General features: G+C 39.6%; 1 long non-coding RNA gene across 1 annotated transcript; it reads left to right on the forward strand.

Annotated features, from left to right (window-relative positions):
* Positions 1-2,155: 2,155 nt before the first annotated feature.
* On the forward strand, positions 2,156-26,078 carry LOC145722403 (uncharacterized). Its single transcript, XR_014146694.1, has 3 exons — positions 2,156-3,211; positions 18,794-18,873; positions 24,995-26,078. It is a non-coding gene; the product is annotated as an uncharacterized LOC145722403 (long non-coding RNA).
* The last annotated feature ends 143 nt before the right edge of the window (positions 26,079-26,221 follow it).

The following is a 26,221-nucleotide window of genomic DNA, read 5'->3' on the forward strand; positions in this document are numbered from 1 at the left end:
TAAATTAAAAAAAAGGTCTAGGAGGCACAGTATTATATTAATATGGACATATTATATAACTCTGAGTGCTGGTAGAAAGATAACAGGTACTGGAGTCAGATAGAAGTGGGTTTCAATCCTGCTAATGAAATGTGAGTGAAAACGATTTGTGTCACTTCTGGACGAAGCATATTATAGATAGTAGGTGATGCTGTAATACCCTTTTGCCAATGCATGGTGGTCAAAATGGACCCTCTGCCACCTTGGTTCCTTGAGTTACTACAGAAGGCAGTGACCCCTGCTGACCTGCAGTAAACATGTAACACAAACAGGAAATAAATAAATGTCATGTTAAGCCATTGAGGTGTGGGCACTGTTTGTTACTGAAGCATAATCTGGCCTACTCTGATTCATACACTGTGTGGCTTAGGAGGTTTCTATGAAGATATTGACGCTATACAATAGAAATAATAAGGCTTCCCACACAAACTGTAATTAAATCAAATGACATGTATAAAGCACTTAGCATGACCCTTTGATTCATAGTAGGTCTTCAGTAAAATTTAAAAAGATAATAACTACATACAGTAGAGATCAAATATCTGCAACCTGTTACCGGGTTTTTCACCCTTCTGAAATCATGTGTGCATTCAATATCCAAGGAAAATAGTTCCAGTCTTTATACTATGGAACTTCATACAGTGAATGCAGAATGCAATGCCTTCCCCAGTATTCTTCCAAGGAAATAGCAATGGGAAAGACTGGAGGATGGTTGCATTCTTTTGGTTGCTGTTGTCAATGCTGCCTTCAAAGTAATTTCCACTTTCCCATTTGCTCACACCCTCTTTGATTTACCAGCTGTTCCATCTCAATGAGTTACGTTCCATTCACTCCAACACATGGATGATGCCTTCTCTTCTTTACTGACTCAGCTCCTAAAGTCAGTGCCTTCAAATGGTTAAAGTACCTGTTATTCAGAGAAGTAAGATACATCTTGCAGTGTCTATTGCAAATCCTGCAATAATATTAAGCACATGACAAGGATTCAGTAACTACTTGTTGCTTACTTACTTGTGTGCTACATTTGTTTTTTCACTTAAGTCAGGGGTTAGCAATTTTTTTTTTAAATCAAGGGCCAGATGTTAAATATTTTTGGCTTTGTGGCCCATACAGTCCCTGTCACAACCACTCAATTGCTGTTGTGGTGTGAAAGTAGCCATAGACATTATGTAAACAAATGAACATGGCTGTGTGTCAATAAAACTTCATTTTTTTAAAATATTTTTTTCAGATTTTATTTGAGAGAGCAAGAGAGCACAAGCAGGGGGAGGGGCAGAGGGAGAGGGAGAAGCAGACTCCCCATTGAGCAGGAAGCCCCACCCTGGGATCATGACCCAAGCCAAAGGCAACCGCCCAACCAACCGACCCACCCAGGCACCCAATAAAACTTTATTGAAAATAAGGGCAACTACTGGATTTGATTCTCAGATTGTAGTTGGATGACTCCTGATTTAAGTCATTCCAATTGCCTCTTACCAGAGAACATGTACATTTAAAACATTTCCAGAAATATTTTCTTCAACTCCCCACCATTTTTATTTAACAACTTTAGTTGCCATCTGCTGTACCCTAAGCTCTGTGTAATTTTCTGATCTATGAGTCAAGTAACCAAGAGTCCTGCCCTCTGGGGTCTCTTCATCCCTCAGGAGGACCGAGATGGAAATACAGATAACAGTTCAACTTGGTATGGGGCACCTGGGTGGCTCAGTCAGTTAAGTGTCTGCCTTCAGCTCTGGTCATGATCCTGAGACCGAGTCCTGCATTGCACTCCCTGCTCCACGGGGAGTCTGCTTCTCCCTCTGCCTCCCTCTCTGTCTCTCATGAATAAATAAATAAAAATCTTTAAAAAAATTCAACTTGGTACGAGAATCTCTATAATAAAATCTTTTTTTCTCAAAATGCAGGAACCTGGGTATTGTCCTAGAGAGTTTATTCCACTCTTCAAACCTCCCGGAAAAACTGACACGCATCAGGCTGCTGATCTCACAGTATACTCTCCGAGGCAGGAATTTGAGGAAGCCATCATTTCCATCTTAAGTAGAAACTGAAACCCTTTTTTTTTTTCCTTTTAATTACTGGTTGTTTCTGACCTTAGAAAAACAGGAAGTGAAAGGAATCAAGAAACACTTTCCAAACAGAATTCCCTTCAATGCTCAGGGCTTAGGTTTCCGTGACAACACCCATGGATGACAGTGTCTTTCCCAAATCACGCGGGTGACTATGAGACAGAGGGGTGGCCGCCCCAGGTGAGGCGCGCTGCCATACGATGTTACCAGATTCGAGGCTTTCTCCTCAGACATTTAAGAACACAGAATACTTTTTAAAGTACTTGCTCCTTTATTTGCCATTTGTAGAAAGCCCAGTGAGCACTTGAGCAGGGTGAAGAAAGTGCAGACTGTTCTTCACTCGTAGGAATACTCTGATAACACCAGCAAAGTATGGAGTAAGCCGAGAAGGAAGCAAGCACTGGAGTCCCGCCAGCCCCTGGCCCAGCTTCTTGATGGCTGTACCAGATGTCTGAATCAACCTCGGCAGAAGGGCCAGGTGTTCTTTTAAATTTGAAATTGCAAGCAGAAACATAAGACCTTTTTTTGTCTTCTTTGAAGAAGCATTTAGAGGATAAAAAAATGGCAGCCGTCGACCTGACTTGGAGTGAGACTTCTCAGCCAAATCTCAGTGAGAAAACCATTTCCCTTTCCCACTCTGAGTGAGTGGGGGGTCCCCATGGTTGCAGACTTCTACCCTCTCTTCCTGACCACAGAGAAATGCTCAGCCGGTCAAAGAGGACAAATGCTCCAAGGAGACCACTCTGCCTCCCCACCTGGAGGACAGGCAACACCTCCCAGGGGACCTGTTTCCTCTGGACTGTCTCAAGGGGCATGACAGCATCTTAAAAAATGTCTGGACTTGAAAGGCAAAAAGTCAACCTTCAGATTTGTGTTCAGGAAGAAAGAAGACAGGCTGGTCAAAATTATATCCACTAGACATGCAGTCAGTGAGCCGGCGTGCTTTTTATAAGCCAACAAACATAAAAAACAAGACGTGATGCGGTCCATTGGCTGGATTAGAAACAAGGACACTGCAAAAGGATTTACCAAGGGTGGCTTTGAATGGGTCTACTCTCCTTCCAATAGACTGTTCTGTCTGTTGAATACATTCTTCAGAGGATCAGGTATTCTAAGTTGTTTTTTGGGGTTTTTTTTTGTTTTTTTTTACTATTTTAATGGGCCTTAGCCAGACATATTCTTGTGGCCCCAGTGAATGTTCTATAGCTAAAATACTTCAGGGATTGGCAAAAAGCCTGCAATATACACCTCCTGGAAGTGTTACTTCATCATGCACTTGCCTGGAGTAGCAATTCTGCTTCTGTAAAGAATTTCTATAACCTTATTACATTCACCTCCAAGAAGAGATGAACAGTAGGGAGGCGTGCAGAAAGGCTACTTGGTGACTCAGACCGCAGACCTTGGAATGAAGTCACTCAAGAAGTTTGCATTAGTCTTGACCCTAGATTTCTCATTGTCCAAATCAGCACAGTGACCTTAACTACCCCCATCCTTACACACACGCTTGTTCTCAAACATCTCACACAAAGACTTCTGTCCATGTCCTAGGTGCTGCCTCGAGACCCACCTGCCATTTCTTACGTGTCCTGTGCTATTGGTCTAGGTTTTGGAATCATTCTTGCTTTCAGCCCATTTAAATTTAGACGTGACCTTTTAAAATCCCCTTTGCTTTTGCTGTCCATCAACAGGGTTGTAGAAATTAGTTCCTGTGGCACTGATGGAGACAGCCCAGCGAGTACTAAGATTTCTATTGCTTTGGAAACGAGGTGGGGGCTATTTTCTACCATGATAGTTCTTGATAGACTTCCCTTCCCGAAAAAAGACTAGGTTGCTGGTTTGGGTGATTACAAAAGGACAGAGCTGAACATGGGGTCCTGAGGCCTAAGAGGAGAAGGTAGAATCTTACCTGGGAGGTTGAGGCTGGCATGGCTGAGAGAACCATTTCAGGTCAGACTCTTGAGAAAAACCAAAGAGGGTAGAACCTTGGGGAGATCAAACAGAAATATTCAGAGGAGGGGACACAGTCTAGGAGTATCTACAGCTTTATTGGCAGGGAAACCACAGGGCAGTGGTGCATAGGATTCCTTTGGGTTAAGAGTTGGAAAGTATAGTTTGTGGCCTATGGAGACAAAGAGCCAACCGAGACAGCTCACAATTAGAGCCTGTTTCTATTCTCAGCTACAAAATTAGCTAATTTGTCATTTATTTGCTTTTCTCCCAACCATGCGATGGCCAATTATCACCCATTTTGCATGACTGGGTAGTAATTTGAACATAAATTTAGGGAGGCCTAAGGAAAGGAGTTAAGAGTATTCCAATTACTGGAGCCAACTTGGCACTCCTGAATATCTCCCTCTCCACTCATGGGTTAGTCTCTGTCCCAAGATGACTTTGAAAAGTGTACTTTACCTCTCTCAGCCTCAATTTTATCATCTGTAATATGAAGATCATCATACCTATCTTGCAAGGGTGTTTAAGGTTGCATGAAAGAATGAGCATAAAGCACTGAGCCACAGTGATGGATACAAGGTAAATAGTGCTCAATATTCCAGCTCCGGGGACTTTCTCCAGGTTCTGCCTCTTATCCTCACATCCTGAGCTGACAGCTCTGCTCAAATGTCTAGGTTCTTTCTGTTGATTTGAACTTCGTTTCTGTGACAACCTAGACCTCGTACATACTCTGTCCCTTCATCTGTCCTAGGTCTTGCTTACCCTCAGCTTCCTGTTGTACTCATTCAGCTCTATATTTAGAATTCCTTGGACACAATTTCACCTGTTTATGGTTTCATCTCCCAGATTCCAGACAGCTGTGGCATCTCGGAGATGCACAATGGCCAGGTTAGTTATGGTCTGGATATGGCAGTATGACAGCCTTGGCTATGGATGACATTAACTGGCAAAAAAAAACACTCACTGCACAGGGTTGTGAGTAAGATGATGGTTTGAAAGCTGGATGGTCAATTCCAAAAGTATAGAGTTCCTAGCAGAACTTCTTAGGAGGATCATGGAGTATGTGTACTATATACCAAGTTTTCTAATGCTGTTTGGGATTTCTTTTTTTTTTTAAGATTTATTTATTTATTTGAGAGAGAGAGCAGGGGTAGGGGCAGAGGGAGTGGGAGAAAGAACCCCAAGCAGACTGCCTACTGAGTGTGGAGCCCAGTGTGGGACTTGATCTCATGACCCTGAGATCATGACCTGAGCTGAAACTAGGAGTCAGACATTTAATTAACTGAGCTACCCAGGTGCTCCAGGATTTCCTTTCTTTCTTTCTTTTTTTAAAGATTTTATTTATTTATGAGAGAGAGAGAGAGAAAGATTGAGAGAATGAGAGGGAGGAAGGGCAGAGGGAGAGTAGACTCCCTTCGGAGCAGGGAGCCCGATGTGGGACAGGATCCCAAGACCCTGGGATCATGACCTGAGCCAAAGGCGGCCACTTAACCAATTGAGCCATCCAAGCACCACTGTTTGGGATTTCTTAATTTTTTAATATACTAGGGACCTCAGAAAAGGGAAAGGCTGAAGCTTCTCCTGGACATGAGAAGCGCCGGGTTTATAAATCAGGTATCAGATCTGTCCTCTTGCATTAAACATTTAGGCTAGCTCATAGGCCATATGCATATCAGCATGGTGGTGGCAACAGCATCTCATTTTGGTTAATAGTAATCAGTAATCTTGTCAAATTCAGGGTGGGATTCTTATTTTTAGGATAGCATATTGTGGTAGGATAAAAAATGTGTCCCTGAGGTATCAGGTTCTAATCTTTTTTTTTTTTTTTTAAGATTTTATTTATTTATTTGTCAGAGAGAGAGAACGCACAAGCAGGGGGAGTGGCAGACAGAGGGAGAACTCCCCGCTGAGCAGGCAGCCTGACGTGGGGCTTGATCCCAGGACACGGGGATCATGACCTGAGCTGAAGGCAGAGGTTTAACTGACTGAGCCACCCAGGCATCCCAGTTCTAATCTTTGATATCTGTAAATGTTACTTTATATTGGAAAAGGGTCTTTGCAGCTGGGATTAAGTTAATGATCTTGAGATGGGGAGAGTATCCTGGATTATCTTGGTGGACTCTAAATGTAATCACAAATATCCATATGATTGAGAGAGAGGGAGGGAAGATTTTTACTATAGACAGAAGAGGAGTAGGTGATGTGACCTTGAAAGCAGGAAGGTGGCCACAAGCCAAGGAATGCTGGCGGCCACCAGAAGCTGGAAGAGGCAAGAAACGAATCCCCCTCTAGAACTTTAGGAGGGAGTGCAGCTCTGTGGACACCTTGAATTCAGCCCAGGGACAGTAATTGGACTTCTGAAACTATGAGAGAATAGATTTCTGTTGTTTTAAGCCACTAGGTTTGTGGTTACTTATTACAGCAACGATAGAAACCTAATACACATGCTATTTCTCTAATTATGACACATTTAAGGCCTTGGGTTCAACCTCTTATATATTAAAATGTCTCTCCCTATCTATAAAACAACTCTGGGCAAAGTGTGCCCATGCATCAGAAGAAAATACATATTGACTTCAGCATAAGAGGAGATACTTCATGTTTCAAAAAAAAATCTGATTATAAATAACATATATGGGAAGTTATATAGACAATATAAAATAAAGATGAAAATAAAAAGGAGGCATGGTCCCATCATCCAGAAATAATCTCCATTTTTTGGAATGTGACACATATCCTTTCAAACTTCTTTCTCCAGCTACACATACACCCACATACATGTTTGCACCCCTACTCACATTTATATAATCATGCTACATTATGAAAATTGGATCAATACTACATATTTTATAGTTGTTTTTTCTACTGAATATTTTATGGGATTCATTTCCAGTTAGTAAATATACATATATCATCATCATTTTTAATGGTTGTATAGTATTCTAGTACATTGCTGTACCCTATTTTTTTTCAGCAAATGATCAATTTCTTGGACATTTAGTTTCCAGTTTTTATTTTGATGAGAATCCTCTGCATATATTTCTCTGAACTGGTCTGAGCATTTTTTTCTGGTACAAATTGCTAGAGGCAACACTGCTGAGTCAAATAAATATATATATATATATATATTTATACATAAATATATATAAAATATACTTTTACACATATTATTTAAATATTTATATATTCATATATTATTATATACTATAATATATACTTAATATATTATAATATATAATATTATAATCTATATATATTATAATATAATTATAATACATATTAAATATATTTATATTATATTTATATAATATTAAATATTATATAAAATATTTAAATTTAAATATTTTAAATATATATATACATATATGTTTGTAATACTGATGCATAGTGTCACATTAGTATTTCCAGGTTTGTACCACTCTATTCCCCAAACAACAGTACAGCCTTGCCAATAGTGATTTAAAAAATTAAGGTTTGGGGCACCTGCATGGCTCAGTTGGTTAAGCATCTGCCTTCAGCTCAGGTCATCATCCCGGAGTCCTGGGATGGAGCCCTGCGTCGGGCTCTCTGCTCAGTGGGGAGTCTGCTTCTCCCTCTGCCCTTCACTCCACTCATGCTCTCTCTCTCACTCTCTCTCTCTAATAAATAAATAAAATCTTTTAAAAAAATTTAAAAAATTAAGGTTCTGTGGTTGCAAGCAACAGAAAAGAATGCTAACTAATGGAGAAAAAGGATGTAGTAAAAGGGGGCTAAGGTGGCTCACAGATACAAAGAAAAGACTGAATGGTCAAGAAGGGGGCTATTCTTCTCTCTAGAGTTCTTCCAGAAGGGGATGCTGATCCATCCCCTTTTTATTTCTTTGTGATTCAAATTCCCAGAAGGTAAAACTGGATTTCCAGAGCTTGGCCCCATGCTCACTCCCTGGACCAGTCACTGCAGGGCAATGCGATATTACATTTTGATGGGCCATTTCCCACCATAGGCTAGAACAATGAAGAAATAGCAGACCTCTACAGTGTGCACATCAAAGAGAGGCCATCTGTGGGATGAATTCTACTTTGTGTCCAGTCTTCCAGTGTTCCATTCCAAGACCAAATTAACTGGAGCTAAATCTGCAGAAAGAGAGCTATGAGACATTCACTTCTTAGAGTGTGAATCACCTGAGAAGATAAAGATTCCTGAGAATATCAGCCAATAATGTGGAAGCTGAAGGGTAAAGGAAGGCGACCAAATTTCCCTGAGTCACACCTGTTAGGGGTTCCGCAAATCACATTCTGTATTCTGTGTAGTCTCCTGCATGCGATCATGCTAATGGTATACTCTGAATAAACCTTGTGGACTAGAGAAAAAGTACCTCTTACAGAATGAAAGGCATATTTCTTTCTAGATGATCTTCATGCTACACTTCGTAGGGGATAAAAATTTGACACAAACATTACTAAACCTCAACTCCATTATGAATACGGAACTCACCTCAAATTTTACTCACTCCACCCTTCCCAAACCTATTCTTTTATCTCTGTGGAATCTGGTGCCATTTACCAGGAAACCTAAGTTCTGTGTTTTGTTTTGTTTTGTTTTTCTTGACTTTTTCTTCACCTCCACATCCCATTCATCTCTAGATTCTACTGAACAGTAATGGATAACACATTCATGGCATTTACCATATGCCAACTAGGGTTCTACGCTTGTTACAAACATTAACTTATTTACTTCTCCTTACATTTCTAGAAACTACTATGATTATCTTCGTTTTGCCGACAAGAGAACTAAAACACAGCATCCCAAGTCACAAAGCTAGAAAGTGCCAGATCTGGGATGCCGCCTTCCAGGCAGTCTGGCTCCAGAATCCACGCTCTTAACTCTTAAGAGTTTATGTTCTAACTATTTTTTGAATCTCTCATCTTTTCTCCCTTTTTCTTTGCTCAAGTCCTTATCAAAACTCACTTGAATTCGGTCTTAATTGTGGTGGCCATTATATGAATCTATATATGTGATAAAATTTCATAAAACTATAGATATGCAAAAGTTGATAAAATTTGAGTAAGGTCTGTAGTCTAGTTAATAGTATTGTGCAATGTCATTTTCCTGGTTTTGATACTGTATTATAGTTCAGTAAGTTGTTACTGTTAGGAGAAGCTGGGTTAAGGATACATGGGATCTCTCTAGTATTTTTGCCGCTTATTGTGAATATATAATTATTTCGAAGTAAAAAAAAAAAAGTCTTTTTTAATTAAAGTAAAAAAAAAAAAAGGAAGTCTTTCTGTTTTTCATCGCCATGTCCTATTCTCCAATTCTTTTCTCACTATGGCAAGAGGGATCTTTCTGATTTCCTCCCGTCATTTCCCTGGTTCTTCCACATCCCCTATTGCCCTGAAGGATGAAATCTGCCTTCCTTAACATGTTTAAAGACCTGGCCCCAGGCTAGGTCTAGAATTCTACCTCCTGGCCAAGCCCTGCATTTAATATTGCATTTCCATACTGTACTCTCAAGAGAAATAATTTTTCTTTCCAGAATGTATCCTGGAATCACTGCTCTGGGATTTTGGTCCTTTGCTTTTCCTCATTCCCGGAGACCTTTCCCAAGACCCCCCTCTGCTGATGCCGCTTCATCCTGCAAGCTGAGTAGGGCTCAGAATTGCCTTCTCTGGGACTCTTTTCCACACCACCTTTCTTCCTCACCTGAGTTGAGTTAGATCCCTCTGAGGTCCCCATAGCACCTGATAAGTGCCTCCATCTTGGCATTTCCTAAGCTGGGTCACATCCACTTATTAGTCATCTGCCTCCTGGCACATTCCCTGAGGACTAAAACAAATCTTCCTTACCCAGCGCCTGGGCGGCTCAGTCGGTTAAGCATCTGACTTGGTTTCAGCTCAGGTCATGATCTCAGGATCATGAGATCGAGCCCCGTGTCCTGCTTCGTGCTCAGTGGGAGGTCTGCTTGAGATTCTTCCCCTCCCCCTCTGTCCCTCCCCTTCTGCCCCTCCCCCTGCCCCTCCCCCTCTGCTTCTCCCCATTTGTGCTCACACGTGCTCTCTCTCTCTAAGATAAATAAAATCTTTTTTAAAAATCTACCTTACATTCAGGGCCACATAGTGGGCCCTGAATAAGTGTGCTTCTTGAGTGAAAGAAAAATAAATAGATCCCTGGGTTGCCCACTTTCTATCTTGTCAAAGGTCTTCATTCACTTGACACTAAGTCAAATTCCTTTTATTTTTTTAAATCATAAAACAATTAATGCACTTTTATGCTGCCATTCCCAGGGACACATTTTAATTTTTCTTTTTTAACATTTTAAGTGACATTTGGGAGAGTTCATAAATATATAGAAATAATTTCAAAGGCTATCAGTTTATGGGAATATAAAAAGTGCATGGTATTGCTTCGATTTTGAATATTTCTATAGGGAAATACATTGGGTTCCCATTTATTCTATCATCCCAAGCCTGATCACTTTATGCCATCCTCCCCCTATCAAGGCTGCTTTTTATGCTAAATAAAGCATACATATAGTTTCAATTTCTTTAACTCCCAATGTAAACTTAATGCTTTAAATATTTGGAGTTTTCCGTTTATTTTGTCATGTTTACATTCTACAGAAACTTAAGGCAGCTCCAACCTTCAGTATGTTTTCTTTTAATCTTTCATATATCCTATGGCACAGACACTGTCCAGGAAAAAAGATCTCACCAATTTGAAGTTTGTCTTCTTTTTGATATACAAGGTACGACTTTTTGGTTGGATGTGACCAGAAGTCACTTACAATTATTTGTTGATGGTCTGAGATACTTGAGTATACAGAGGGAGTAATAGTTAATGGTGAGTAAGTTCAGCCAGATCCATTTCGTTCTCAGCAAGTGTCTCCAACTAGTTTGACCATGTGGCCTCTTCCAGAATGTCCCAAGCAGAGTTAGATCACCACCTTCCTTTCCTTTGAAGCCCAGCTACAGTCCAGGGAAATTTAGGACACATGTTCCAGATGTCTCACACTGAAATATGTTTGGTTATTGTGGTTAAATATACTCTCTCCAAAACCAGGATCATTCATGAGGGCATTCTGAGGTGATTTTGTGGCATTTGTTCAAAATAGAAAAGAATGATTTCCTTAAAGAGTAAGGAAAAGAACTCGAGGCAAAGAGTATTAGGTTGAGACTTAGAACCTACATAGCCATCATGAGTTGGCGCTCTGCAATCTGGAAATGCCTTCTGGTGTTGTCAAGATGTTTGAAAGAGAAGTCTATGCTTTCTATGCTGATGTGCTCTTTAAAATGCAGTTCTAATGCTAAGTCTCCTGAAAAGTCTCTGTGTAGATTTAGTCATGTACTCCTCTGAACTCCTATAGCATTGGTCACAAGAACAAACCCTATTACATGCAGGTGCTCTTCTAAGCACTACATATATATTACTTCATTTCATCACTAAAGCAACCTTTTGAGGTAGATACGATATTATCATCAACTGCATTTTTCAGATGAGGACACTGAGGCCCAGAGAGGGTAGATAACTTGTCCAAGGTCACACAGCTAGGAAGTGACAGAGTAGCACTAAACTCAGGCAGTGTCGCTCCAGAACACCAGTTCTTAATCCCCATGTTATGTCACTTTCCATTCCATTCATGCCTCTACCAGAGTGCTGACCCTGCTAGAATACAGTTCATGGTTGTGTCTCCTTTGCTGACTGCAAAGCCTTTACCTTATTTCATTCCTATACAAATGCCAAGAAAGTACTGCCCATTGCTGACAACACAAATAGTTGTTGAATTAGTAAATGTCCCTTCTGCTGATTCAATCCTTTGGATTATCAATAAGACTTAAATATAGGTATGAGAATAGAAATAAGGAAAAGCAAAGTTGGATACAGCCTTATTGTGTGCAGTAGGGAACAGCATGTTCCAAGATCCTGTGGCACGAAGGAACATGGGGAGCAAGAAGAAAGGAGCAAAAGGAGGATTCATGTAACCCTGGAATCTCACTGGCTCTGTCCTCTGTCCCCAGTGTTCATGAGTAATCTGGAATTGGCTACAATTGACAGATTTCTGTTTCAACGTGTTCTTTGGAATAAATTTTGTTGCATTCCCATCAGGATAATAAAATCATGTTCCAAATGATTCCCAGTTTCTGTTCCCAAAAAGACGCCATTCTATATAATCAGGCAATGGACATTTGACCTTTCAAACTCCTTGTTGTTGTTTTTTTCTCCAAAACATTCTAAATTGAAAACTCTGAAAATTAAGGAATCTTGGAAGTTTAGTGCTTACCCTAGTGCTTGAGTCCAAGCTCTGATAGCTGCCATCACCGAGCTACCTAAAAGAAATAGCTGCTGAGAGATAAAGAATGATGACAGTCATTTCTTTCGGAAATTTAAAAAGCTGAACTTCCCTTCCAGGAATAGGGAGAGCTACATTATGCTCTACATTACCACAGCACTGAGAGAATGCCCATGGAATTTCTTAGGAGGAGGAACAGATCTTGTTCTTTCCTTAACTTTTAAAAATAGGTCAGGACTTCAGAACTGAAGTACATGTTTATTTTGTTGTCCCAATTTATCCTCTTCTATTTTATAGCCTTCCTGTTTGTGTGTGTCTCTCAAAGGGAACCACATGGAAAACAAATGTCTAGTGAGCACTTTTTCCTCAGAAATAAAAATGTAAAGGCAATAGGCATTCCTTAGTAAGCCTACTGTCAGGGGAAATGGGGTAGGGAGGCAACTTTCAAACATGTTTTTCCAGAAACCTAGATAAACTGTGAAAATAATTGGAGTTGTCTCTTGAGGGAAGCCATAAAATGCCATGATGTTGAAGTGAATGAAGGATTAAGAGACTCTGCAGAGGGCACACCCATTTCCCCAGCACTTTATTGTGCAATGCCATGTTTTCCATGTAGATGGCTTTGTTCTGCAGGGAGAGGGGTGAATGGATGGCAGGGCTGTGGGTGCTAGATGCCTGGCGGGTTTCCTAGAGACCATTGAGATAATTAAAAGGCCCAGTACCTAGAAACAAACAAACAAACAAAAACACAAAAAACTTTGATCACAAGTATGATATGGATGAGGTTGCCACTGTATGACTTGCAAATTGGGTTGTTTTTCTTTGGTCTCTTCTTTGGTACTGAGAAGTAATGATATTTAATATTGGCTGGAATTGTGTTCGAAGCAAACTTTATTTGAAAGCCTTCACATTTTATTTTATTTTGTGTTTTATCTTATTTTATTTTGCTGGTGGTGACTTGGAAGACTAGTGTTGGATTTTGTGTGTGTGTGTGTGTGTTGAATTTTTGAAATGATGAAGATCTTTACCAGGATTTACTAAGCTGAGATGAATATGTCTTAAAGGTGACTGAGCTTTGGTGCAGGATGTCATCTAATGGGCTCATACTGTGTACTTTACCTGGGGGTCTCATTAATTACGCCCATTCTGCAAAATCACACCACATAGTCCCCACCTGACATGGTCACGGGTCATCATTATTTCAAATCTTTATCTGGCATTGTCTTTTAAACCTTTTTAAATTTTGTAATAATTTCAGACTAACAACAACATTTCAATAACAGTGCAAGAATTACTGTTTACTTTCTACTCAGGCTCCTGCAAATGTTAACCTTTATTACATTTTTCTCTTTCTCTCTTTGAATGAGACACTCTACGTGGATATCTCATACCATCTTAATATTAGCTTTTTAAGTTGCTGCTAAAGATCTGAGTTGCCCCTGAATTTTTGTAGTCTAAAATGTCATGCCAAGAATGAGGTAATTTATCCATTTTCAGAGCACTAAATAGAATGCAGTCATCACTTGCTTATCCAGCAAATGTAAATAAAACACTAAGGTAAACTAAAGAATGTCAGGAGGTGGTCTGATGAGAAACAAAGGTAGGAAAAAAAATGAACCTAATTCCTGCTTCTTTGTATCTGAGTTTCAGAGACATCTTATTTCAGAGGAGAAGGCGCAGCTGAGCTGAGCATATCTGTGTTATGTAGATCCATAGGTGCCCCTTAGCCCAAGGAAGTGAGAAGCAGTAAGAGGCAGGCAATTAAAGAGGCAGAATATAAATTTGGTGAGTGTAGGTGAAATCAATACTGATGCAGAAGAATAAATAGAGTTTTGATTAATGTAATTATTTTTTGAAATCCATGTGCAAAATAACTGCTTGCGAAGCTAGGACTGAAATATAAAGTACCAGCCCCACACCCCCTCACTTCTGCATTCTGCTTGCTCTGCTATCTTCACAGAAGCAGTGTGTGTGTGTGTGTGTGTGTGTGTGTGTGTATGTGAGAAACAAACTTCTTCAAGTCATGGGAAAAAATGAGGATATGATGAAATACATTTTTATATTTATTTATTTATTTTTATGATATACATTTTTAAGTAAAAGCAGTCATCATACTGGCTCAGTTGTGTAAGTCAGGCAGACATCTCATATATAGACTATGGTCATAGTCTATATCCTTTCCTAGAATGAGCATATTTTGTATTTTTATGATCCATTGGTATTCAGGTCGCTTCATGAATAAGGACAATTTGTTGTATCTTTTGGTATTGTCAGAGATCAGCCAAGAGCTCCAATTCATTCAATTGTCATTATTATTTGTCCATAGTTAAATATTCAAGAAAATGTTTTCATTTAATTAATTTGACATGTTGATATATTGCCAGCAATTGTTATAGTTTCATGGAACAAGACAATCTGTGTGGTTTTACTCAGACCAAGATAAGCATCCTTCCTTTAAACAAGGCTCCTGATGAAATCCTACCCTAAAAACAAGAAACAAAACACAAAAACAAAACCCTAAATAATAGAGCAGCAACATGATTTATGGAGCACCTACTATATACCAAAGAGTGTTCTAGGCACAATACAGACCTCACTTTATTTAGTCCTTAAACAAATTACTAATGAAGACACTATCCTTTCAATATTGTAGTTGAAGTGATCCAGGCTCAGAGAGGAGAGCAGAAGGTCACTGAACTCGTGGGTGATAAACTCGGGATTTATCCTGTAGTTCTCTCTCATGTCAAAGCCCGAGTCTTTGTTCATTCTGTTAAAGTGCTTCTCATGCTAATTAAAAGAAAATAAATGTGTCAAGAAAGTATCAAGATACAACAAGGATCTTTCCCATCAAACTCTGTCCCTTTATTTCATATCTCGCTAAAACTGGAAGCAGGGCCGCAGCTTATGGTTGTATGTTTTGGGCACTGCACAAAGGTGCCTGCCCAAGGGGGAGAGTGGGAGCTGACCCGCAGTTCTTGCTTGGCTCCTGTCTGGATCCTTCCTTGTCCACTCACACGGAGCACTTCTTCTGATACGCAGCAGTCAACTAGAACAAACACTGCCCCTCACACAGATCACCCATCTCTTCTGCTTAATTTTTAGACCTCTATTAGAATATTTCTTGGCAACTCATTCTTACGTTTTTAACTGACCATAGAAGTTTCAGGCTAGCTTAACTCAGAATGAGCCCAGTGATATAACATTATTCTTTGTCTCCAGCTAATCAGAAGTCTGCTGTAATTTGCTGTTTGCTCAATCCATGCTTTTCTTTTCCTCATCTCGAAAGGAAGCCCAGTTGTGCAGTCTGGGGTCTCATAAGTGAATCTCCATAGTCATATGTATCACTACAAATAATTTTTCTAGTCCAAGACATTATTTACTTTTTACTCTGCATTTCAAAGAAGCACCTGACCACTGTGTTATTTGAAATATATATGGAATGACTCTTTCACTATATGCAAATAGAATAATGACTGCTCACACTCACCTTTTCTCGCCTGGATGTGAACACAACATCAACAACAAAGATTTTAGAACTTATTCTAAAAGATCATGTATCCCCACAGGTTTCAGTAAGATTTAACCAAATGTGAAAACTTGGAACAATTTAAAGTGGTTCCTCCACGGTCACTAAAATGAATGACTTTTTCCTTCAGTTATAGAGCATTTAAATAAATACATGATAAGGGAATTAAAGTTCACACTCGAGGATGACGAGCAAGAGAAGAAAGTAGGAGGCCTTTCAGGAGCACATAACGTTGAGGCCCAGAGCTAGCATGGAAACACAAAATTAGAATTCGCTTTGTTGTCTCCTTCCCCTCTCCCCACCTGAGTCTCTCATTTGCTCATTTGGTAAATATTTACCAACTATCTGCTATGTTCAATGAATGAACTGAATTTTCTTCAAGCAATGAACAAGAAAGACAGTACCAAACCTTATAAAGTATAGAGACTATTGGGAGGAGACATCAAATAATTTTAAAAAATTATTAATTGCCTGGGCCCTGCCAATAAGGAAAGTATGGGATATATGTTAGATAGGAAATTGTAGCTTGAGGTCAGTCTTCCACACAGCAGAGGTCTCCTCTCCTCTCTTATCTACTCACAGGGCTCTGGGGATATCACCAGTTATGTTTCAGAAGCAGTAGGAAAATGTCATTTGTGAATATGGAATACTGTATATGAAAATTATAAAGTCGAAATATGTTTGTAGTCATCAGAATATACACACACATGCATACACACTCTTAACTTCTGTAAACTATTTAAAGACAGACAAGGACATTGGCTAAAAACGTTAAGTGGAAGTAGGACTGAGAGTGTCCCTAGAGGCAACATTGCTGACAGTAAGGAGCCCAGTGCTCAGAGCTGCCTGGGGAGACCCCACAGACAGGCGGGACTGATCATTTGCCCGGATGGAGCCCTTTCATGGACCACTTCCCCGCTGTGCGTTCCTGAGCACCTTGTTCATCTCACTCACAGAATAGCCCAAGAAAGCTGTTGGATTTGTTGGCTTATCTGTGGCAGGATCCAACCTTCGAGCTTTTGCCTTTTCAGTTCCTATTTCCTTGACTTTGGGAAACTAGAACTGGGAAAAGGACACAAAAAGCATTTAAGGAATCCACATTCCCCTGCTCTTCTGCTCTTTCTTCTCGGTTCCCGCTAGTCTTAAGACAAAACTGTCCATTACTAAGGAAACAATGGTTCAGTTTAGAAATTTAAACCTAAAGCACTGGCTCTTTGAAAATTCTCATATGGTCTGGGAGGTCCGGAGGAAATACTATTTAAGCACGAACTTATGAGCTGGTGAGAGTTAGGTAAGGGAGAGCAAGGGGAGAACACTGAAGGGAGGAGGAATAGATACAGGAACACATTTTATGAAGTAGTGGGAAGCATGGTGCATCCATCAGAGCAACTGAAGGAGGGCGTGGCTGGGGCGTGGCTGGGCGTGGCTGGGCGTGGCTGGGCGTGGCGAGAGTGGACTGGCATGATGAGGCCCTGGAGTTAGGGGGAGGCTAAAATCCTTCCGGGCAACCTTTAGCAATTTAGGCTGTATTCTAGAATAACGGAATGCTCTCCAAAGGCTTTACTGAAAAGTAATCAGAAGAAAAGGGACTCAGGCCAATTGGAGCATGATCAGCAACGCAAGTTAGCAGATTCACGCCTTCCATTACCATACAAAATAAATGTTGACATCCAAATTAATGTTCGAGCACCTTCAGCACTTGAACTTTCTCCACACACAATACAGATGAGCCTTAGGTATCCTCAGATTGCCTTTGTCTCTTCGGTATTCACCCACAGGTCAGGGTATTTGTGGAAGAAAGTTTTCAACCTCATGACAAAAGGACAAGAAATAGCAACTCGTGTTTCAAAGCCATGAATAATTGGGCAAGACACCCAGTAATTTCAGCCAAAATAATGCTGTGCTTATTTTTCGTGGGACAAAATATAAAATTCAATTAGAATTTCAAAATCAGCGCCTATTTAGGGGAAAGTTTTTAACATCATTACAAATCTATTTTAGAAAGGTAAATGTAAATTGTCATTTAGATTTAAGTGCTTTTCCATCAAAGTATATAATGAGCTTGGCTAAGGTGATTTCAGAACATTAGTGTGAACATAATTAATACATGGAAATGTATGAAAAATGATCATGAGAACAGAATTAAATATTGGGAATTCATAATGCAGAGCACGTTGCAAGGGCTTAACATCCATAATATTCCTCATTTTCAAGGCAACACTATTATCGAATATGAAAACGATTTAACATAACCTTGCAACTTTAGGCCAGAAAAATTGATAAAATGTCACTCATTTGCACATTTTAGATAAAAGTGAGTATTAACACTCTGATTGCCTATTCTCAGAAATGCTTTTTCACCCAGGACCTAGAACATCTGGAGCACAAGCGGTGCTCAAGTTGAGTATGGACTCCTAATGTGGTAAGTCTGTAAATCTTTTCAATGACCTAAGTTAAAAAGTACTTCTTTAAAAAGTGCTATTAACACAGGGCTATGCCTAGCCCTTTGCCAGGTGTTCTGAGAACACAAAAGATGCAGAAAATACCATTCTTGCTTTCTAGGAGCTTACAATCTATTTTAACACAGTGTCTGGGGAAAATGGCCACAGTGCGGGGTTGGAGGGAAGGTAGTTCTAAAATCATAAACCCTGATAAGGAAAATTTTACTTTACAGATCAAGGTTATGTTGAGATGAGGACCTGCATTTACTTAGCACTTTATTATTCTTTCATCTAGCAATTAGTCATTTAGCACTGACAGTTCTTGGATTTGTTTCTTCGTATCTCACTTACCACTATAACTAATGTTCAATGTCATACATTCAGGAAGCAGCAGGATGGAGTTAAAACTTACTTCTACCCACCTCCAAAGTCTGAGGTGTTTCCTTACCTAGAGAGTGGTCATTTGTTGTTTTATCTGGCCCAAACAATTCCTTTCCTTTTTTAGGTAGCTGCTTCTCCTCCAAGGTCGTGATTCTGCAAGGAGTTTCCAATTCCCAAGCTGCAGACCCCTGGCCACGTGTGTAGGTACGTGACCTAGTCATTGTAACCATCTCCACTCCTATTGTTTCAGACATGGATGTGGAACTGAACCAAAACAATAAGGGTTCTTTCCCAAATAGTTTGTGTTCAAGAAGGCAGAGGAGACTTCTATTTCCCTTGACATGTGGTTGTAAGATACAACACTGAATCTGCTTGTGGCCAGGGATTCAGACCTGGGAAAAGATTATGCAAGAGAAGAAATTAACATTCCCTGAGAAATAGACAAGAAGTGGAAGTGAGAGCAGGTGGAAGGTGGGAGTGCTCCTGGAAGGATGGCCGGAGGAAGGCATAGGGCAACCCAACAGTGTGTACATCCAATAGAGCCAGTTCTTCCTACTCCTTCCCATGACTTGCTTATGAAATGAACACATTCCCTATATTTGCTTAAAATGATTTAAATTATACATCCTGGTTCATATATCATTGGCATTCAGCTTGTAAAATGGGCAGCATTTGGACCCACACACTGGGTTGGAATCCTGGGCTAAGTGTTTACTAGCTGACTAAACTTAACATCTTGGGGTCTCAGTTTTCTCATCTGCAAAAGGGGTTAAATGTTTCCATCCTATGTTATTGAAAAGATTGCACAATGTAATGTACATGGTATATTCGATAAAGTGCTCACCGATTAAACAAATAGTTTAATGCAATGATCCTTTTTTTCTCTATAACCCTCAGTATCTTTTTTCTGTGTCCCTCACAGCTCTTCTGTGTCCCTCACTCCTCATCATGAGAAGTAAATATTATTACCTGATTTGGTAGGTGTGGACACTGAGGGTCAGAGAAGGGAAGTCATCTGCCCGAGAACACAGCGGTGGCGTGTCTTACTCCAGAAACCCGCCCTTCACCTAGGCTGTGTTTTTTTCCAGTAACAAAAGAGCTGATGAGTAGGAGTAAACCAACCTTAGTGATAAGTCTTAGGAAAAGTTTTTGCTCACAAAGGGGCTTCTTGGAGAGTAGGACTTTTCAGGATAAAAATAAAATCTGAAATTCCATTTGGGAGAACTTTCTTAGCTAAAGAGTTGAATTCTATTTTGCTCTTATCACCCTTCCCCTCTGTTTTAAGGCCATTCATAAAAAAAAATTAATTCCATGTAAGTTTAAGGAATATCACTCTGATTTGTAGCATTTTGAAATGCTACAAAATGTGGCTGAATCTTTCAAAAGGGCCAAATGAAATGCTGCCGCAGGGAAAAGGTGAGGTCTTCTAGAAAGGGGAAAGATCTGTTTTTATTTCACTGTCTCTGAGCCATGCACTCACTTTCCACATGTGGGTTGTTCTTTTTCTTTTTATTTTTTTAGGACCTGATGTTCTATTGTTATGCCAACTTCTTTGAAAAAAATTCCTGCACACAAGAACCTGGAGTGGAGGAGGGTTGGGGGGACTCTTCAAAGCAAAGAACTAGAACTTGGTCTTCTAGCTTTTTTATTCCCTCTTCCTTCCCTCTGTCTTCTTTCACCAACCCCTCCCCCTTATACACACACTCATACTTTTCTATAAATGATAGCTAACAACAAATTTGATTATGCAAATTCTCCAAAGTATCTCAATATCTTCCTTAGAATCTGTGTCAACTCTTTCCTCTGGGGACAGGCAATTTTCCATAGATAGACCTATAACTGGAGTGTTATGCCCATATCCCAAGCCAAGATTTCATCCTCCTTTGCAAATTGAAATGCCCTGTCCGTGTATTTAATCTTGTTAACAACAATCATCATCACCATTATTTAGATGCTTTAAGAATGTAGAATTTCCTTCATATATTTTTGAGACAGATTTTTTTTTTTTTAATTAACATAGTGTTTTAAAAACTTAGGCTCTGGAGTCTGATTTTCCTGGATTTGAATTCTAGCTTTCCCACTTCTAGCTGTGAGTCCTTGGGCTAATTGTTTAATTGCCTTAATCATCAATTTCCTCATCTGTAAATCAGGAAAGAGTAATACAGGTCTCATAGAACTATGGGAAAGTTAAATGAGCCTATGGATGGAAAATAACCTAGCAAAATGAATGGAACATAGTATGTGCTGCATAGAGTTAGCTATTCTCCATCACTATCTTCTTCTTCTTCATCATTTTCATGTAGGATATTGATAAAAGAATTATATAAAATAAAAGAATAATATGCACAAATCATTGTAAGGAGAGTTCCCAATACTGACTTTTAAGTAATTTAAAGCAGTCATAGGGATCTGTGTCATGATATAAAGCTGCAAATATGGCAGCAAACTGGTACCCAGTACTTCTGATTCAACTGATGTTGCAATGGAAATGTTTTGACAGAGACATCGGTTACCTGGGGTGCGCCATCACTTTCATAAATAGAGCATGTCAAACAATGGCTGAGCCAAAGCACATGTTGGATGTTTGAACAGGACACATCCACACTGTAAGTTCAACTTTCAGTCACCACTTCTTTGGCTGTTGCTGACAGAGGGATTGAAACTTCCTTTCTAGAGCACAGTGGGTTGTGAGCAGGACTGAGAAGCCATGATCTTGACACAACTGTTGAATGAACAGTATCCTCAGCATCTGCTACATTCCAGCCCTGTGCCTGGTTCTGAAGGGCAGTGGTACACAGGGTCGTGTCCCGGCTCTCAAGAACATTATGACCATGACTGGGTGGGAGGAGAGAGGCCTTTAAAAAGGGGGTATCAGTCAGGTTCTGCTGCAGTAACGATGAGTAGCAAACCATCCAAAATCAAAGACTTAGGCTAAAAAGTATGTACAAGGGAGATAAAGGAGCATGTAACCCAGAGTTCCTCAAAATTTTTTTCATTAATGCCCACTTAAGGAGTCTTTTTAGTTATTTTTTTCTAATGCATTCCCAAAATGAAAATCTCATACCACAGATAAATTGTATGTCTGTTTATGTACTATATGTATATCTGGGCTTTATATATAAAGATAGTAGGAGTCCTTTGCCTACTGAGAACAAATTTTCACCCCGTCGTGGGCAACATCTCCCCATTAAAAAATGTAGGGTTTAAGCTACCTTAGAAGGTTTACAAGAAGTTTCAAAAGACTATAATACTTGGGTTGCATCTTGGAGGTAGCAGGAGGTTCTCAAACAAAGAAGAGGGAAGAACATTCCAGCCAGTGGGAATAGAAATGGTACCATGGCCCAAAGAACTTTCCGTATTTTGGAAACTGCTAGAGTGGTTGGAATGTTGGGCTGAAGTCAGGGTGTGGTGTGACAGAAACCTTGGGGGGGGTAGGCACGTAATGATTCAGAGCTATGGTGAGGATCTCACCATAAAATCAACATTTCATTTTTTTCTTGACCTTTCTCGCCTGCTTACACTCTAGTCACGGAAACAACTTTGTTCCCAAGGACAACTGTCCCTCACTTTAGTCTTTAAAATGCTCCCACAATTGAAGGGGAGGGCTCCTAGCAGCAACGAGGCTAGCAACTGGGGCTTGAAACCTGCTATTCTCCTTCTCAATGGGTCAGCTGGGAAATCAAGGGAAATGAATCATTGCAAACAGCTGTGTGGGTTGACCATGCTTTGGCAGAGGGCCATTGTTTGCCAGTAAAAGTAGGGGCAGAAATCAACCTGTACTGAATGTTACTCACACATTTGGCTCAACCTATGGTGAATTTCTTAAAAGCTGATTTAAAGATTGTTCCTGAATTTCACTATTAATGAGGAAGCCGTATCCTTATACCACAGTTATATTCGGATTGCTTATTAATTTGCAGAATTTATGTCAACTTTTCTATCTTCTTCTTGTATCTTTGCGGCTTTAGCAATTAAGAAAATCATTCCAGGAAGCAAAGAATGCATTCTCTTTTGGCAAAGTTTTGTATGTTCGTATTTTCTAAACCAAAGATTTGGTCACAGTGATGTGACAAACATGAACCTCCCTAGGGGGTCGGGGGTGAGGAATAAGACAGTAAATTTGAAAAGTGGACTGTTCCAAAAAAAATCTGGACATAAATTCACTACATTTTAGGCTAATCTGGGATTTAGTAAAAATGATCATGTTACAAAACATTAAAACAATTCCCTGACCTATACCTAATTACTTTACTTCAATTTCCACTGAGACATTTTAACCTCTGTGAACAGCAAAAATCCCTCCACTGAGTATTTGTAAAATTGAATTCCAAAACCCATCTTTAGGTTTGGTTCCTATAATCTAACAGGGATTAGATTTGTGGCATGCTCTGATTTGTCTATATTTCTGTAACATATGGAGAAACAGGAAGCCCAGGACTGCTAAGTGCAGGAAATCATGCAGATACAATGTAATTGTGTTCAGATGTGATATTATTCCTTCTTCTGGGTCTTATTAGAGGCACTCTAATTAAAGGATGACAGATGTTGTTGCTGAATTCTTTTATTGCTTATAGTTAAGGCTTCGTTTTTGGAGCATGGTACCATCTGAGTGGAAATAATCCATTAATACCAGGTTAAACAGAGACAAATAATAAAAATAAAATTAAACAGGAAGAACTGGGCCTCACTATGATTTAGAGGTAAAACTAAGTCCAACTTGTGACATAGGAGTTTCCCTGTGTCAGAGGCCCCAGTCTGAATGGGTGCTCCAGCTTTCCCAACAGGCACCCCCTCCCAGAGCCACCATCATGAGCATTTTTTAGATCTTAGCACTGTAGCCAACTTCCCCTTCACTATCAATGTTCTTCTGACAGTGGGAACCTTCCTCTAGTTCAAGTTCAAGTGGATAACTTTGAGTCTTCCTCAGCAGTTGAATGCACTAAGGATGTCAAATGCACTAGAAAAAGAATCACAGAATCCTAGAAACTAGAGAGGGCTGGGGGGAAAGGCTGGTCTATATCCTTGTTCTTTCCCTAAGGAAAGAGGGGGCCACAGAGTGACTACCTTTTTAAATCAAGACTAACTTCAATTCTATTGAATTCTGAAAATTAAAAGATCTGTTCTGTATGGATTTCTTTTTCCCCTTGGCTTGTTTTTGTCAAGAACTGAGGTGGTTTTATGAAGAAACTAGTGAAGCTTAAACTTTAAGACTTTTCCAAAACGATGGGAAAGGTTTCAGAAAGTCCAGGTCTTTAGTCATGTTTTTGTAACATGACTCTAAAAATGCTCTGTTTTAACTAAAACTAGACCACTGTCTCTTTCCACTCTGACAACATCTCCATCATACTGTCCCTTATAGCATGTGGCAGCAGTTTGGGGTTCCAACTAAAAGGATGCTTAGTAACTCATACTTACATAATTTGCTGACATGGTTGTGTATTTATTGGTAGTTGTACCATTGTAGGAATGGCTTCTGGAAATACTCCCAGTTCAACTGTGCCAACTTACCCAGAGCTGTGCCACACAGGTGCCCAGGTTCTGGAGGTTGTATTTTGAAGTGAGGGTATCTCGTGGCACCTGGCACAAGAAATATGTAGATTGTGGAGCAGAAACAAGGCTTAAAATGTCCAGTGCTAGAAATGAGTCTATATAAAGAAAAATCTTGGGGCACCTGGGTGGCTCAGTCAGTTAGGTGTCTGCCTTCGACTCAGGTCATGATCCCGGGGTTCTGAGTTCAAGCCCCACATTGGGCTTCCTGCTCAGCAGGGAGCCTGCTTCTCCTTCTCCCTCTACCTGCCACTTCACTGGCTTGTGCTCTCTCGCTCTCTGTCAAATAAATAAATAAAATCTTAAAAAAAAAGAAAAGAAAAGAAAAATCTTCCAAATCTTACAGCTCATACAAGGAAGAAACTTCAGACATATTTTCTCAAATTTGATGTCCCAAATTTGATGACTTTGCCAATAAAAAGTTGTATAAAGTTGAGAAAAACTTTTCCAAATATGAAAAGTAAAAAATAAATCTTGATCAACCAGGCTAGATGAAAGACTACATTATTTTTATATTCTATCTATAAAAAGATACGTAATAAAATTGCTGTCATAAAAAGAAATGATCAAAGATTTTACTGTCAAAAATGTAAGGAAAAAGTATTACACAGTGTCAAGCAGTTAATTAGTAAAGATATTTAATTTTTCTAGATTTTGTCATTATTATAGCTGCCCATTTGATTAGATTTGTAGGTTGTTGTAATTTATTTTCTTATTCTAAATATTTACTTTTGTTCCTAATTTGTGTTTGTGATTTTGTGTTCTTTTACTTTAAAAGGGCCTCCAAACTGCATAAGCTTCAGCATGTGTGGAGGTTTGGAGCCTAAAAGAAGTTGGGTATGATTAACAGCATCCAAATGGCCCCTGAAAGGTCCTAGTCGCCTGGTACTGATGTTCCTATGGAATTTCTTTCTCTTGATGTGGCTTGGACTTGGAGACCAACTTCTAACAAATAAGCTTGAACTAAAGTGATGGGATGTCACTTTGGAATTTACATTATAAAAAGAAAACAAGACTATATTTTTCTATCGGGTGTCTCTCTGAAGGAAGCTGATGACATGTGATCAGCCCTATGGAGAGATGCAAAATAGCCAAGACCCGATGTCTCTGGCTCAGAGACAGATTGCACCTGAGGCCTGCCAACAGCAACCATGTAAGTATGCTTGGCATGGAATTCTTCCCCCTCTGTGAGCCTCGAGATGCAGCCTGACAAACACCTTCATCATCCAACCTTGTGCAAGACCTGAGCCACAGGCATCCAGCTAAACCACACCCAGATTCCTGAGCCACGGAAATTGTGAGATTATAAATGCTGTTTGGAGTAGCTAGGTTGTTGAGCAATTTGTTATGTACTAATAGATGATTAATATATTGGGGAAAGATAAAGATAATTTAATCAACTTGTTAAATCCTTCTTCTCAAATAGCATGGAAGGAATATTGTCTTGTTTAATGAAATCCCATTTCCTGATACTGCTGAAAATCCATTTCCTTGTTTCTCTTTATGTTCTGATACAGGGCTCTGGGATACTCATGAATAAGCATAATACTCACAAAGTTTGCCCTTAGTAGTTGCTGAACAACTCATAATATTAAAGAATTTGCATTGTTCTTAAATCTGTATGTATGTGGCTTTAGGTGAAACATACATGAAATGTGATAAGCTTGTTTTCACTGTAAACTAGACAGATATTAAATGTTAGAATTAGGGAATTTTACTTTTAAAAAAACATTTTAAAAGATTTTCTTCTGGGCGCCTGGGTGGCTCAGATGGTTAAGCGTCTGCCTTCAGCTCAGGTCATGATCCCAGGGTCCTGGGATCGAGTCCCGCATCGGGCTCCCTGCTCCTTGGGAGGCTGCTTCTCCCTCTGCCTCTCTCTCTCTCTGTCTCTCATGAATAAATAAATAAAATCTTTAAAAAATAATAAAAAATAAATAAATAAATAAATAAATAAATAAAAGATTTTCTTCTGTATTCAGTAACATTTTTAAAATTCAGCTTTAAA

Source organism: Leptonychotes weddellii, chromosome 1 (assembly GCF_054177405.1).
Source record: "Leptonychotes weddellii isolate Sample4059 chromosome 1, ASM5417740v2, whole genome shotgun sequence".
NCBI classification, from domain to species: domain Eukaryota; kingdom Metazoa; phylum Chordata; class Mammalia; order Carnivora; family Phocidae; genus Leptonychotes; species Leptonychotes weddellii.